We start from the raw sequence: 16,458 nt of genomic DNA, 5'->3' as shown, positions 1-16,458 counted from the left end.
AGACCTAGAAAGCTGCGGAGCTCTGTTAGAGTGGTTGGAGAGGGCCAATCCCGAATGACTTGGACCTTGGCTGGATCGACATGCACCCCCTGTTCATCAATGATGTATCCCAGATACTGAACCTCGGTCATGCCAAAAGTGCATTTCTCCAAATTGGCACATAGCTTGTGTTGCCGCAGTGTTTGGAGAACCTGTCGGATGTGGTGGAGGTGCTCTTCCCAACTCTGGCTGAAGATCAGAATGTCATCCAAGTATACTACTACAAAGGAGTTGGTGAATGGCCGCAAGATGTCATCCACTAGCCTCATAAAGGTTGCAGGAGCATTCGTCAATCCGAAAGGCATGACCAACCATTCGAAGAGTCCCTCCTTGGATTTGAAGGCAGTCTTCCACACATCTGAGGGTTCGATTGGTACCTGGTGATATCCTGACTTCAGATCGATCTTGCTGAAATATTTCGCCCCCTTTAGTTGGTCTAGGAGGTCATCAATCCGCGGGATCGGGTACCTATTACGGACAGTGATCTTGTTCAGCACCCGATAGTCAATACAGAGTCTCCACGTCCCATCCTTCTTCTGTACCAACACTATCGGGCTCCCACAGGGCGAAGAACTCGGACGGATGTGACCTTTCTGCAGGAGCTCCTGAATCTGTCTCTTGATTTCATTGTTCTCCAGAACGGAGCGCCGATAAATTGGTCCATTGGGTAGCGGCGCACCTGGGGTCAGATCGATGGAGTGCTTGACTTGACAGTGCAGAGGAACCCCTGCCGGGGAGGTGAAGATGTCTTCATACTCCTCCACAATCTTGTCCATCTGTAGATGCTGTTAGCTACCTATACCAATAGGTTTCATATTTCATGATTGGCTATGAAAGGTCCAAATATGCTCTGCTTTGATGATTCAAAGATCACATATTCCCAAGAGAATCCAATCTGTGCTTATAGCTTGATATGAACTCAAATCTTGATGAATGGTCCAACAGTCTAATCTAGACCATGTCATGTTCTAAATTTTTCAGTTGTAGATTAGAGAAAGAAGTTTGTCCAAACTGTTTAATCTTGGCAGACAAGTAGTTCAGGTAGAGAAGAAAAGGCTCCCAACAGCTTAATCTGGGACCTTGGAAGAAATAAGGGTAGAAGTAGATAGAAAAAGCAAAAGAAAAAGCCAAAGAAAAGAAAAGGCAGGTAAGGGTCTGCAAGTCCAAGTGCACCCTCCAAGAAGAAATAAAAAATGCTAGGCAAGTAGCTGGGTAAGTAGTTGGGGTTGCAGAAAGGTTATCTTGACCATTACAGATGTGTTAACTGTGTTTACCAAAGCAAAGTCAATCAATTGACAAGGTGTTCTTCTTCATCAAGTTGCAGCAGGGAGCATGACTAACCTCCCTCCTTCACCCTTCATGTCTTTTACTAACATTCCCTCATCACTTGAGATTCATGGAAGAATTGTGGTTTCATGGTGGCTCTTAATCTTTTTAGAAGCCACATTTCTTGTCTAAAAATTCTTTTCATTTTGATCTACTCCCTAAACTAAGTTAGTCTCAAACAAACTTAGTGTTTTCCCCCTTCATCCCCCCCCCATCCATATTAACTCTAACTTTACTATATAAATCCCCTATATCACCTTTCCCCTACTAATATTAAACACCATGGTGTATAAACCCCAAATTTTGTATAAATACCCCTCCCCTTGGCATTATAGCCAATAAGTCCTATGTCAGGGATCAAAGTGACATCTGGCCACTTGGATGAACCTATACCTCATCTCCCCCCCTTGCTGCAAGTCATTCCACTCATTAAACCATTATTTGCAAAGAAAAACCCTATACAAGCCCTTTTTACCCATAACCCCTTTTGAAATCATAAAAGATCCAAAAAACCCACTTCTGCCGCTTAAACCAAAGTCTCGGCGCATATATTTGTTTTTCCAAAAATACATTGGAAACCTTACTAAAGCACTATACCCCGATGACCCTCCGCCTAAGCGCGCATTCCGAAAATAACTATTAAATAATGCCGCGCCTTTGGCCATATCCACAGTGCATGTCATCGACCCGGCAGCCGTCCGATCGGATCTTGAGCATCCAACGGCTCTTATCACATCGGAGCAGCTCCGACGTTCGCCGTTTACCCGCCGTATCAACCCATCACATCACTTCCCCGACAGCCATTGGATCGAGCCCTCCAGATCTGACGGTCATCGTTGATATCGGAGCGGGTCTCGCGCCCGACGGATATCGTCCGATGTCCGTAAAAAGGTTACGTCACTCGGCAGCCACGCGTCCTCGCCACAGCTCGTCGGAGGTACGTCTGACAGATTCCCCCCCGTACCATAAGTGGTGCGATATGAAACCGCTGGCTGTTTCCGGTTTCGGCTATTCCGCCTATACTACGTCACCTCCACATCATCCCACGTCACTGCCAACATGCCGGCACGTCAACCCTTGCGCTCGACCGTCTGCCGACCTGTCATGCCACTCCACCATCCTCGTGGACCAATCAGAGCCTGCCACCTCACCCATGACGTCAGCCGGCCCTGACCCCACCTATGACGTCATGCTGACGTCAGCAGAAAAACGCGCCAAAAGTCCAAAAAACCAATATAATAGCCAAAATTCGTGTTTTTCTCACTTTTCTACAAAAACGCTCGTTGCTCCTGCATGCGATTTTTACGACCAAAAGTCTACCAACCTGCAGAACCTGACCAGGAGACCGGAGGCGCGCCATTTCCACAGTCATCCGTGACCATTGCCTACTCCTCACCAGGTACTCTCCGCTATAAATCCTTCACGTACCTGCTTTGTCTGTTATTTCCCTCAAAAGAGCTTATAACAGAAAAAACTCTTGAAGTCATGGGCAGAAATCCTTGCACCCGTCCCTTTGACAGTTGTGAACTCGAACAGTACTAGCCGAGCCTTGTTTTCCTGCATTTTCATTGAAAAAACCAAGCTCTGTCTGCGCAATCGCGGCAGACTCATTCAAACCGAATTTAACTACTGAGAGAGACAGAGTGAGGCCAAACACTAGTCCTGTTTCGCACTACAAATAGTATTTCAATTGCTATTTACTAGAACCACTCTCTGTTCCTGATAAATTCACCTCCCTGGAAAAGAGACATTCTTCTGTGCTGACCTGCTCAATTAAAACCACTTTGCACTCAATTCAGAATCCTCTTTGGTAATGGAGAAACCTGTAGTACTAAATGTTCAGCCTCTGAATGCCCCTCAAAAGAATTTGAAATGGCAATCCTTGGCAGATATGGATTACCAAATTACAGAAGAAATGCTTATGAGCAGCAAATTCCACATTCATCTGTTGAAAGAGTTGAAAGCCAAGCACGAAAATGGGACAAATATATTGGGCTTATGGGACTCTTTCCTCCCTATTTTCAAACTCCCTCAGGTCGACCAGTTCCCTGAACTAATCCACCTGTGTGCTAAACAATATGATGTTTCTCAGAGGGCTGTTGTTGACCCATCTGGTTCAGTACTTTTCTATGTTACCCCTCAAGCTATCAGAGACATGCTTTGCTTCAACCCTCAGAAGAAGCTGGTCCCTTTGTCACTAGTGAACCTGATAAAACAAGGGGATAAACTGACAGATGCTCAAATTATCAAATTTAATCAATTATACATTAACTCTAACATTGTGATGTACCCTCCAATTGTTTATGTATATCTCAATGAGCTGGGCAGAGACCTTGCAGATATGATTTCTCCCATCTTGGGATATAGTTCAATTGAGCATATTGATGCAACTGTGCTGGTAATGATGCTTATGTTTGCTCCTGGCAATTCACCAATCTGCTATGACTATGCCACCTACATATCAGACAAGATTCATGAGCAATTGATGAATTTGAGGAGAGATAGGATGTTCAGATACACCTCCTACATTTACCATTTGATCTTGTACCATCAACATGAGAAATTTCATTTTTCAATCAAAAGAATGGATGCCCAAGGCAATCCCAGATCAGTGGTCTATTGGTCTTCTATCTTCCACACTAGACCTCAGTCTCCATACACTTACTGTGAATTCATGGATCTGTTCATCCATCCAGCTATGGCAATGATGATGAGCTCACCTCCTCCGAGACTCACTGATGATATGCAGAGAATTCTTCAGCTGTCCAAAGCTTACAGCATTGGGGATTGGTACTTCTACCAAAACCACATTGTCATCAGGATATATGGGTGTGATCTACCTCCATTCAAATTACCCAAGTATGTGCCTATGAGACTATTTGCCCTAGAGTACTTTAGGCAATTTGGCAGAGTTGATGTGCTTCACTTTTCAGGAAAAGGAAAAAAAGCACAGTTAAAGGTGAAAAGCCAACTTGGCCATTTTATCTATAACGAGAGGGAGCAAGGATGGAGGGAAGCAGAGAGAATGCTTGAGGCCCTTGGCCTGCAAACCAGTTTCCTATGGGCGCCCTATGACCCTAATCATTTTATAACTATGAGGAGGCTCAAATATAAGTTATCTGCCTATGATCACCATAGTATCCCTCACATTGAAAAATATGCAAACCAAGACAAATGGAGGAGAGGGACCTTAGAAGAGCCCATGTCACAAGAAGAGCTAAACCAGAGGGCACTAAGGAATCTAAGGAAGATGGCTGACCTTGAACTTTGTCCACAGGTATTCACACTTCCAAGCACACAAGCGGGAGCAACCGCATCCTCCTCAACTGCCAAACAACAAACTACCAAGGCCACTGAAAATATATCCAGCAGAGGCAAAGAAAAGGAAATGGAGACAGAGCAATCACATCAAGAGCACGAGCAGTCACCTCCAGTGACTCAAGAGCAGGCAGATAAAGAAAAGCAGCAGCAGGCAGAGCAACAACAGCAACAAGGATTGCAGCAAAAAGAAGGGCAACATGAAAGACAGCAGCCCTTACAACAGGATAGAGTAATTGATACTCCAACTTCCACTGAGCCATAGGCTCAGAACATAGTACCTCCTAGGCCAGAAGTCACCACTGATGCCTCGGTCCTCCAAACTCCACAGAAGGAGGACTTAAGTAGAAAAAGGGATAGAGAAACTCCTCTGACTTCATCTATCAACCAGGGAGAGAAAAGACAAAGATTGAATGACTTTTCAGAGGAGGACATAGCAATAAGACAAGCATTAGGCATGGGCCCATCCAGCAGAGAAGCTTCTGCAAGTTCCTTCCAGCAGGAACAGGACAGGACTATGGGAGGGGAGGTCAGCTCCTCCAGCCAGCAAAAAGAAGGATAGGTAAGCATCAAACAGCAATTTATAGACATCAAAAGGAGGAGTGATCCTATCAAAATACAGCTGTACAATCATCTGCTAAACATGGCTCCTACCAATCAGCAAAGACTTATGTCTGCCTTTGATGTAAGTGAAGGCAAAATGATCCTGAGTCATTTTATGCCCACAGCACTGCATCCCCAATCTGCCTCAGATTACCTCAGGACCAACCTGGAGGTCCTGGCCAAAGACATACACCCAATGGACAAAATTGAACTGCACAAACAGACTGGTGAGATGGTATATGCCTCCTTGGCAGACGAAACATTAGAAAATTACAAGCTAAAGAGTAGCCTTAATGCCACAGCCTCTCAACTGGAATTAGAGAGGGCATCATCCCAGGCGAAGGACAACAGAATAAGGTCCTTGGAGGACATAATCATTGAAATTGGGCATGATCCCAAAGATATTACAGGAATACAGGAAATCTTGAAGTTGAGGGATGCTGACATGGCTGCCTTGAGAAAGAAAATCAAACTCCCAGCTACCATTCACCCTCAGACAGATGAGGTAGCCCAACAAAGGCATGAGCAGGACACCACAGATTTGTTGATCTCCATTTATAAACAACTTGTTCAGGCACAAGAGAAATTGGGAGAATCTGAGGCTACACAAGCGGCCCTGCAAGCAGCATTGAAAGAAAGAGAAGAGGGTCAGACCTCTCAGCCTCCTCCTCAGATCATCAATCTCGAGGAAACTGCTCCTATCACTGCTCCTCCTCCTCAACAGACTGAACAGACAGCAACATCTACTTCAGCAGCGCCAACAACTACAGAGCAGGCCCAAAGCCTGGATATGCAAAAGCTGAAGAATGAAATCCAAATCCTGGAAGCTCAAATGACAGAGTTAAATGAGACCAGGGAAAAGTTAGCCAAAGTCAATGACAGGCATGATAAATCAAAGAGAGAAGTGGCAGAAAAGGGCAGGGAAATCAAAGCCCTTAAAGACAAGATCAAAGAGCTAGAGAATGAGCTCAAGTTGGATAAGGTGGTGGCTGAGCTTAAAATAGTGTTGTGGGCTAACATTGGTCAATATATCAATGAGCAATGGCCATATATTGAGACAATCCATGAGCAATTAGAGCTCATTCCAAAGGCACAGAAGGAGGTTCACAGATCAAGAGCTTTATGGAGCAATATGCCTGAAGTGGCCACCAGAATGATCAATGTACTTAACCATAAAACAAGTTCTCAGTTAGCTACCATGGGAATTACAAATAGAACTGAGACTATCCAGATGGTCAAAAGGGTTCTCACACTGAGAAACTTAGTGCAGACATTGGAAAGAAGAACCCAGGATATGCAGACTGAGGTGAACAGGTTTTTGGAAAAGTTTCAGGTGTTAGAAAACAGAGGGCTCCCTAGCTTACTGAACAGCGCAGGGAGATTGTTCACACATGACCAGTATGCCAAAAGGGTCAACACATATGCCACTAGTCAGATCAATGAGAAGCCCAGCACCTCAGAGGAAACAGGGCCAGCCACAGGACAGACTCTCTATAACAGAGTAGAGAATCTATTTTTTATAATGAATGAGATCAATCACCTGTTTGGGGTGGCTCCCAATTTCTTCAAGTATACAGAGGCAGAGGAGACAATGGATGCCATTCTCAGGCATCAACTCCCTACGCAAGACTAGTGGATAAATGCAATACAGAAGATTTTGTAAACAGGGAGCCACTCACCAATTTTTGTTTCTTAAAAAATATCAGTTGTCATGCAGAGCACAGTTTAACAAAATCAGCATGCATTGTGGATTAAAGCTGAGCCAACTCAGCGGGTGTATCGGCCAACAAAGCAGAAATAGAAAACTACAGGTGGCAGGGCCGAGAAAATACAGCGCAGCAAGAAATAAAGACACATTATTCAGCATTAAAGCAAAGCATCTCAACCGACTCAATGACCTCCAAAGGTCAAATTATCCTCTGACAGACATAAAGAGCATTTATGCTGCATTCAAAGTTGCAATAACTTCTTTTCTACTTTCTGTACGAATCTATGAAGATATTTTCTCTCTCAGATGACTCAATGCCTGAGATATTTTGTATAAACATTCCTATAAAGTCCCCTTCGCATGAGCTTGCAAGGGTGGTTGTTGATTTCTCCTGAAGAAGTTCTTATGCTGTAATCCTTTCAGAAGTTAATAAAGAAAGTGATGGAATTTCTCGGATTTCTGAGGTGTTGAATGCGTCCTGGTGTCTGTTGGAAACTGCTGGATTCCTGTGTATTTCATCATACAATAAGTCTCTGTAACTCTCTCTATCATGTATTTCGTTTGTTAAAATCCATATGTTATCTAACTTTACATATTTAGCAACAAGGAAAAAGAATAACTTTCAGGATTTATTCAATGAATACCCTGAGTTCAATCTGTGTTGTTAATCAATGTTTTCTTCAGATGCAATCTTGATAAGTGAATTCTTAATTGCTGCACTTTCAGAATACATCTTTCACAGTGGCCTTTGTCACAGGAATTCAAGTTTGCTCCTGTGCAGCGTGTTACACTTTCACCTCACCAGCTTAATAGAAAATTCTTAATTGCTTTCTATTGGTTGACATACATCACTATTTAAACTAAATTTGTTTGTCTGAAATACAAAATTGGCCCTGCAGTTTGAGCACCACCAATCCTGCATATCTAAGCACTTCACAACTCCAGACTCCATTGCCCAATGATATTTTACTCTCTAAACAGTATATCATAAGACCTGAAAGAAATCCTTCAACCAAAACATAAACCAAAACCTGAGCATAATAGCTAGCCTAAAACACCATTATAACAGGGACAAATCATAAAGAGAGAGCCCTCTCTGATTACAGTTTGGCTAGAAACTGTGATCCAAAGATTGGTTAGTGGTTACCCCGGCCGTATTCCCTTGGGAGTCATAGGGAACAACCTGGGTGTTAACATAAATGGCGACTCCGCTGGGGACTTTTTAGGATTTTTTTAATTGCTATTTATCTTCCATAGCTACCATCAAGCCTGAAATCAGTCAAGAGGCCTTAAAACTGTTTCTGCATCACAGTGACAGCTTTAGGAATGAGCTTATTTAGGGAATCTTCATCTTAGCTTTGAAATATATATAACCATTTCGAAATCTTTATCCAGTCCTTGTTGATATAAAAACTTCCTATAAAATCCCAAAAAGGTTGGAAGCTGGCTCCTAAGAAAAATCCACGGCATACTAGGGCAAATCCTGATCCTAATCCACCCATCATTGTTGATAATCCAAATACCATCCCAAGAAACATTAGGAGGCAGCAAAGGCAGGAGCAGCCTGCTGATTTGACCCCTCATACAGTTCATCCAAATCCCATTTCTACTCCAATAAAAGTTCTTTTCCGGTCTACCCCTACTTCCCCTAGTTCACCATCCACTTCTCGCAGTCCTCCTCTCACATCATCATCCACTGAACATATTCCCTTGACCAATACTCTTGGTACCGCTTCACCTGTTATCCCTGTGGTACCCATCGTTCCTATTATCCCAGCTGCCCCTGTTAATCCTTTTAACCCTGTAAATATGGCTAATAGATATGCACCTTTGCAGCTACCGGCTAATCCTGCAGCTCTACCCCAGGATTACCAATCCAAAATCTCATATTTTGACTCCACTGGCCCTTACTCTGCTATTCAACATGCTAAGAGGATGCAAGATCACTTTGAAAACTATGAAATAGATGATGACAGTGTGAGGATGAGAATCTTTGTCCAAAGCCTGACAGGTGATGTTAGAACCTGGTTCAGGTCAATCGCTGCAAATACTATCACAACCCCTGATGAGCTTTATCAGGCCTTTACTACCAGATGGGAGAAGAAGAAAGATCCCCTGCACATACTTGGTGAATATGAAACAATCAAGAGAGGTCCTCAAGAGACCGTTCTGGAGTATTGTGCTAGATTCAACAATGTGTACAATGCAATACCACAAAACCTAAGACCTCCTCCTGATTTGGCCTTGTACAAGTTCCCTGATGGATTTGATTCTGACATGGCCTATCAGTTGAAGGAAAGAGAACCTGAAACCCTTGAAGACGCTCAAAAGGCTGCTGTCACAGTGGAAGCAAACCTGATTGCCAAAAGAAACAGGGCAAGGTTAGAAAAGAGAAGCATATATAAAGAAGAACCTACAACCTTTGATCAAAAACTTGATGCAATACTTAATCGTATGAAGAGATTGGGTGATAGGGTAGAATCAGTTGAGAGAAAAGCATCATGGGAAGCACCACAAAACAATCCTCCTAGGAATCCAAATTTTAGGAGAACTCAAAACCTAAATGTTGGTAAGACCAGTGCTGACTAGGACATAAGACCCCCTTTCCAAGAAAATTATGCAGAAACTTCCACATCAGCTGAGCCCAATGAAGATCCTGAGATTAATTTAATGGGTCTAGATGGTGAAAGTCAAGTTTTCTTAACACAAGAAGACCATGAGGATGATGAAATCAAACTATTCCAAACTAAATCAGGTGAATCCTTTGACTTCAAACAAGGCTATGACACTGCTGTTTATGAAGTCCATAAACAATACAAGCTGAGGAGCAGAACTGTGAATGTTAACCAGCCTGAAAAGAAAAAGGATAATCAGCAGCCCGAAAGAGTTACAATCATAGAACCTAATGACAAAATGACTTCACATACAGAAGAAGTGATTGTTGAGGAGATCACTGAACCACTGTCCTTAAAATAGCAGCCTATGGTCACTCCCTCTGCTCATCCTCATTCAACTTTTTCTCCTCAAGAGATGAGTAAAAAGGATAAGTCCCAAAGTCAAGACAAAAATCAAGAAGAAGATGTAATGAACAAGGAAAGAACTGTCACCTATAACCGCAAGACGCAATCTGAAAAACCTTTTGATCTAGAAACAGAAATTGGCAAATTAAAGATAGCAATTCCTCTCTTAGAACTTGCCAAGCATGACATCTATAAACTACAGATCAAAAGGTCCCTTCAACTCACTAGTAACAAAGATGATGTCAATGTGATGGATGACACCCCAGAACTCCTGTTTGGCCCAGAAGTGGATGGAAAAACAGTAGTCACAGGGGTACTGCCTTTCTATGTCAGTTTACATATTCATGATAAAATATTACATAATGCAATGTTTGACTCAGGTGCCTCTCACAATCTCATGCCAAAAGCAGTCATGGAGAGATTGAATTTAGACATAGCAAGACCATATAAGGATCTGTTTTCCTTTGACTCCAGCCAAGTCAAGTGTTTAGGTCTCATAAAAGACTTATGTGTGTCTCTGGTTCAATACCCAAACAAGACAATCCTAATGGATGTGGTGGTTGCTGATATCCCACCCAAGTATGGGATGCTGTTATCAAGATCATGGGGGGCCAAACTCCAAGGTTCCCTACAATTAGACATGTCATATGCCACCATCTCTGTTTTTGGGCAACCAAAAATACTGTACAGAGAAACACTTATGAAATACATGGTCAGCAGTGAAGAAAAGCCTCAAAACTTTCCTATATATGCTGTCCATTCAGACATAGACTCATACATTCTCTTCAATGACACCACAATGCCCTCAAAAGATGAGGATGAAACCAAGATATTCATACAAGAGAAAGACTCAGGGGAAAGTTTCACCACCCATGAAACAACAGCCAATCAAACACTAGATGTTGCTGCTGCCCTAGTTGTCCAGAACATCCAATCAAATGATGAGACTGTCCTAGAAGACAAGCTAGAGAAAAAACCACAATTGCTACTCACATTACCAGCCCATGAACATATCATCAAATCTCCTTTCCACCAGGATATTCTATGGTTCCTTGAATTTGATGGTTCAGTTAACAAATTAGGAGCAGGAGCTGGAGTTTGGGTACACAATAAAGAAAATAGCTATGCAGAAGGCAGAGCCTATAGATTGAATTTCAGATGTACTAATAACATGGCAGAATATGAAGCTCTTTTACTAGGACTCAAGTTGGTAAAGTTCTTGCAAGCTGCCAGGGTTTCAATCATGGGTGATTCAGATTTAGTTATTCAACAAGTGAAAGGAAACTTTGTCACCAATGACAAAAGACTAAGGACTTATAGGTCTGTTGTTGCTGAAGTACTAAACTTTTTCTCTGAATTTCAAATAACCAAAATTCCTAGAACCCACAATCTACATGCTCATAGTTTAGCCACCTTTGCAAGTACCTGCAAGTTGCCCTTTGAGCCCCACCATTGTTTTACAGCTGAGGTAGAACACAGACCTTCCATTCCAAACAATATCAATGATTGGCAAGTATTTGAGGATGACAAGCAAATAAATCATTTTTTAACTATGCAGCAAGAATTTGCAGGACTAAATATTGATACTGAAACAGCAAGTCAATCACAAATACTTGAGACAGCAAGTCAATCACAAATACTTGAGACAGCAAGTCCATCACAAATACAGTTTCAATAGATTGCTCACCCAATATCACCCAGAACTGCAAAACTAATGCTGAGTCCAACCATTTTCAACAAGGAAAACATTCAGCAAATTCAACAAATCAACTATGAAGAGGTGGCCAATGCTGAAACTGAAATCATAGAGCTGAAAGACAATTTCCTATCAACAGGCCTAACTCCACTAGAGGACATCTTTGATTCAAATGATATTCCTAGAAAACCAAAAATGCAGCCCTTAAATGCAGCCATTGAAGAATGCAACATTGGTACCATTGACAAGCCCAAAATAATTAAATTATCTGCTTCTTTACCTCCTGACCAAAAGCCTAAATACATTGACCTCTTCAAAGAATTCCAGGATGTCTTTGCATGGAGTTATGAGGATCTAAAGTCCTATGATACCTCTGTTATCCAACATACCATCCCTCTCAAGCCTGATCAAAAGCCCTTTAAACAAAAACTGAGGAGAATAAATCCTATGCTCCTCCCAGCGATGGAACAAGAGGTACAAAAAATGTTTAAGGCAGGCATCATAGCACCTATCAGATTCTCTGAATGGATCTCCAACTTAGTCCCTACAAGAAAGAAAACTGGTGAAATAAGGCTGTGTGTGGACCTAAGAAATCTTAACCAAGTATCCCTCAAAGACAACTATCCCTTACCCAAGATGGATCACATTCTTCAAAGAGTGGTAGGGGCCTCAAGGATCTCATTACTCGATGGATTCTCAGGATTCAATCAAATCCTAGTGCACCCTGATGACCAAGACAAAACAACATTTACAACCCCATGGGGAACGTTCAAATATGTAAAAATGCCTTTTGGATTGAAAAATGCAGGGGCAACATTTCAAAGAGCAATGGATATTGCTTTTGCAGAGGAGATTCATGACTTTTTAGTCATTTACCTAGATGACCTTACACCTTTCTCAAAGTCAGACCAAGAACATATAAGACATCTGAGACAGATCTTCCTAAAATGCAGAAAATATGGAATCTCCTTGAATCCTAAGAAATCCCTGTTTGGTTTAGAAGAAGGTAAGCTATTGGGCCATATCATTTCTAAAGATGGCATTAGAATTGACCCAGATAGGATACAAGCTATCCTACAAATGCCCCACCCAAGAAATGTCAAAGAGTTGCAAGGATTCTTGGGAAAAATCAATTTCTTAAGAAGGTTTATCCCAAACCTAGCAGAACTAATCAGATTATTGAATAACATGCTAAAAAAGGATTCAAAAGTCAAATGGACTGTTGAAGCCAATCAAGCCTTTGAAGGTATAAAATTGGCCCTTACCCAAACTCCAGTCTTGACCAATCCTCAGTTTGACAGAGAATTTATCATTTTCTCTTTTGCCTCCCAACACACTATTGCTGTTGTTCTATTACAAAAAGATGACCAAGGAAATGAGAAGCCAATTGCTTTCTTTAGCAAAGCTCTCAGAGATGCACCTTTAAAATATCAAATCATGGAAAAGCAAGCTTATGCTTTAGTCAAAGCCATTAAAGACTTTAGGATTTATATCCTTTATTCCCATGTTATAGCATATGTGCCAAGTCCTATTGTCAAAGACATTCTCACCCAAGAAAATTTAGAGGGCAGAAGAGGAAAATGGATTGCCAGCATCTTGGAATTTGACATTGAGATAAAACCTACAAAACTAATAAAAGGGCAAGGCTTGGCCAAATTAATGACAGATACAAATTTTCAAGCCTTAAACATTAACCAGCTGGACAGTGAACCGGAGCTGGCGACTCCAAAGATCAATGTAGCCTTTGAACAATCCCCCTGGTATTCAGATATCTGTTATGTGTTACAAAACCTGTGTGCTCCCCCAGGACTGTCCAGAACTAAGTGTAGATTCTTAAAAATGAAAACCTCAAGATTTTGTGTGATGGATGGCAATCTGCTTTGGAAAAACCATGAAGGTATACTGCTGCACTGTTTAATTGAAAATGAAGCTGACAATATCATAAAAGAATTTCATGCAGGTGACTGTGGTGGACACTTGTACTGGAAGTCCACTGTGGACAAGATACTAAGGGCTGGATATTACTGGCCCACCATGTTCTCTGATGTCAAGAAATTCATCACCTCATGTCATAAATGTCAAGTGTTTGAGGGAAAGAGACAGTTGCTGCCACTTCCTTTAAGGCCTATTGCAACAGAGAGACCTTTTCAACAATGGGGATTGGACTTCATTGGGGAAATTCATCCCTCATCTTCAGGCCAACACAGATGGATTTTAACAGCAACATACTACTTCACTAAGTGGATTGAAGCTGCCCCATGCAGACAAGCAAATGATTCAATAATTATTCAGTTCCTGGAGAACAACATATTGGCTAGATTTGGCTGTCCTGACAAAATAATAACAGGCAATGTTGCGGCTTTCAGATCCAAGAAAATGGTGAACTTTTGCCATAAATTTCATATTATCTTGGGCCATTCTACTGCATACTATCCCCAAGGAAATGGCCTTGCTGAATCATCAAACAAAAGCCTTGTAAACATTATAAAGAAAGTATTGGAAGAGAACAAAAAGAATTGGCATAAGAAGCTTGTGAATGCCCTATGGGCAGATAGACTAACAACCAAAAGATCAATTGGGACCAGCCCATATGAGTTGGTTTATGGATTAGAGGCCAAGTTCCCCTCATCCTTAGGAGTGCCTGTTATGAAGCTTCTTCAAGAAAGCCAAGCTGAACCAAATGATATGCAAAGAAGAATCAATCAAATCATATGTCTGCAGCAGACTAGAGACCAAGTTTTCAGCAGAGTTCAAGTTCTACAAGAGAAATTAAAGAAGGCCTTTGATAGAAGAACTAAGGCAGAAGATTTCAGTGTGGGAGACAAAGTCCTCAAGTGGGATGCAAGAAGAGAAGACAAAGGAAAACATGGAAAATTTGACTCCCTTTGGAGAGGACCATTTGTTGTCCAAGCAGTACAAGGTAATAATACCTATTTCCTTAAAAGTCTAACTGAAACTGACTTGGATGAAGGTCCTGTGAATGGCAGGATGTTGAAGCACTATTTTGAATACCACCCATAAGTACAGCATGAGCTTCCATTGTACATACCCAGATGTATATATTATTTTCTGTTTAGATTGTAAAAATGCAGTTTTTTCAAGTTTATTGACTGCCAGCGGAAGGTAAATAGAATTAGAGGTCTACCAAGAAGAAAAGCACACAATTTGGGCACTTCAAAGCAGCAAACTACAAGATAGACAAGAGCAATCAAGGAGCAAGGCAATCTGACCTGCTGTTCTTGGTCTTTCAAATGAAACACCATCCCCATGTGGAGCCACTGTTAGCTACCTATACCAATAGGTTTCATATTTCATGATTGGCTATGAAAGGTCCAAATATGCTCTGCTTTGATGATTCAAAGATCACATATTCCCAAGAGAATCCAATCTGTGCTTATAGCTTGATATGAACTCAAATCTTGATGAATGGTCCAACAGTCTAATCTGGACCATGTCATGTTCTAAATTTTTCAGTTGTAGATTAGAGAAAGAAGTCTGTCCAAACTGTTTAATCTTGGCAGACAAGTAGTTCAGGTAGAGAAGAAAAGGCTCCCAACAGCTTAATCTGGGACCTTGGAAGAAATAAGGGTAGAAGTAGATAGAAAAAGCAAAAGAAAAAGCCAAAGAAAAGAAAAGGCAGGTAAGGGTCTGCAAGTCCAAGTGCACCCTCCAAGAAGAAATAAAAAATGCTAGGCAAGTAGCTGGGTAAGTAGTTGGGGTTGCAGAAAGGTTATCTTGACCATTACAGATGTGTTAACTGTGTTTACCAAAGCAAAGTCAATCAATTGACAAGGTGTTCTTCTTCATCAAGTTGCAGCAGGGAGCATGACTAACCTCCCTCCTTCACCCTTCATATCATTTACTAACATTCCCTCATCACTTGAGATTCATGGAAGAATTGTGGTTTCATGGTGGCTCTTAATCTTTTTAGAAGCCACATTTCTTGTCTAAAAATTCTTTTCATTTTGATCTACTCCCTAAACTAAGTTAGTCTCAAACAAACTTAGTGTTTTCCCCCTTCATCCCCCCCCCATCCATACTAACTCTAACTTTACTATATAAATCCCCTATATCACCTTTCCCCTACTAATATTAAACACCATGGTGTATAAACCCCAAATTTTGTATAAATACCCCTCCCCTTGGCATTATAGCCAATAAGTCCTATGTCAGGGATCAAAGTGACATCTGGCCACTTGGATGAACCTATACCTCATCTCCCCCCCTTGCTGCAAGACATTCCACTCATTAAACCATTATTTGCAAAGAAAAACCCTATACAAGCCCTTTTTACCCATAACCCCTTTTGAAATCATGAAAGATCCAAAAAACCCACTTCTGCCGCTTAAACCAAAGTCTCGGCGCATATATTTGTTTTTCCAAAAATACATTGGAAACCTTACTAAAGCACTATACCCCGATGACCCTCCGCCTAAGCGCGCATTCCGAAAATAACTATTAAATAATGCCGCACCTTTGGCCATATCCACAGTGCATGTCATCGACCCGGCAGCCGTCCGATCGGATCTTGAGCATCCAACGGCTCTTATCACATCGGAGCGGCTCCGACGTTCGCCGTTTACCCGCCGTATCAACCCATCACATCACTTCCCCGACAGCCATTGGATCGAGCCCTCCAGATCTGACGGTCATCGTTGATATCGAAGCGGGTCTCGCGCCCGACGGATATCGTCCGATGTCCGTAAAAAGGTTACGTCACTCGGCAGCCACGCGTCCTCGCCACAGCT

This window comes from Pinus tabuliformis, chromosome 3_2 (genome assembly GCF_031772625.1).
Source record: "Pinus tabuliformis cultivar Carrire ecotype Pingquan chromosome 3_2, CPIR1, whole genome shotgun sequence".
Classification (NCBI taxonomy): Eukaryota; Viridiplantae; Streptophyta; class Pinopsida; order Pinales; family Pinaceae; genus Pinus; species Pinus tabuliformis.
Note: the sequence above shows the minus strand (reverse complement) of the source record.